Source organism: Monopterus albus, unplaced genomic scaffold, assembly GCF_001952655.1.
Source record: "Monopterus albus unplaced genomic scaffold, M_albus_1.0 scaffold76.1, whole genome shotgun sequence".
Taxonomy (NCBI): domain Eukaryota; kingdom Metazoa; phylum Chordata; class Actinopteri; order Synbranchiformes; family Synbranchidae; genus Monopterus; species Monopterus albus.
Genome location: NW_018127956.1, coordinates 56404 through 57203, shown reverse-complemented (window position 1 = coordinate 57203; position 800 = coordinate 56404). Strand labels below are relative to the sequence as shown.

Below are 800 nucleotides of genomic sequence, written 5' to 3'. Positions count from 1 at the left end.
CAGAGAGGAGGCAGAGGTGTGTTAAAGGTAAGACACTATGCTGCTCATATTACCAGGGTTTAGCTGCAGCAACACAACCTACTCTAATTGTATGAAAAGAACCTTTGCTTTTCTTTTTGTTGTTGTTGTTTTTGCAAACAAAATGAAGCACTCTGCTGTCTTTATCACAACAAGCTGTATAAGTTTAAAATTTGCATTATTTTAACTTTTTTAAAAGGTTGATGTAGCCTATTTAAAATTTGTGTGTAGCTGTCTTAAATAGCAGAAGGTTTTGGCTTTTATGTACAAATTAGAAATCCACTGAAAGTATTTAAACAAATTAGCTGATTTGCATGACCCTAGAATGCAGACGGTCACTGGTGAATAAATTGGTGAGTGACTTTTTATCTGTTATTTTAGATGAGCTGTCTTGTAGTAGCTGTGCTTGCTGTGTACGCCTTCCTACCCGGCATCTACACAGTCGGTAAGTGTTTGAAGCCTTACTCATTTGTGTAGACTTTTTGTCATGACTAAATGATAACTATGTGCTCTTGTCCTCCCCCAGAGTGGTGTTATGATCGGCCAAGCTGCAGTGAGTAATCCCCTAAATGACTGCAGTATCACCTTAACCTCTGCTCCTCTTCAGCTACTCATGTAGGCCTATGTCTGTTTATAGATGCCTCCACCTGGCCGACCAGTTTTCCAAATTATTGCAGTGGAAAGAGACAGTCACCCATTAACATCATCTCAGCATCTGCCCAACCCAACTCCAACCTGACTCCGTTCACCTTTCAAAACTTCAGCAACCCCTCTGCCCTTAA

The 800-nt window shown here is 40.4% G+C and overlaps 1 long non-coding RNA gene across 1 annotated transcript; it reads left to right on the top strand.

The window, feature by feature from the left end:
* Positions 1 to 397: 397 nt before the first annotated feature.
* LOC109963629 (uncharacterized) lies at positions 398 to 794 on the top strand. Its single transcript, XR_002275425.1, has 3 exons — positions 398 to 463; positions 545 to 571; positions 656 to 794. It is a non-coding gene; the product is annotated as an uncharacterized LOC109963629 (long non-coding RNA).
* The last annotated feature ends 6 nt before the right edge of the window (positions 795 to 800 follow it).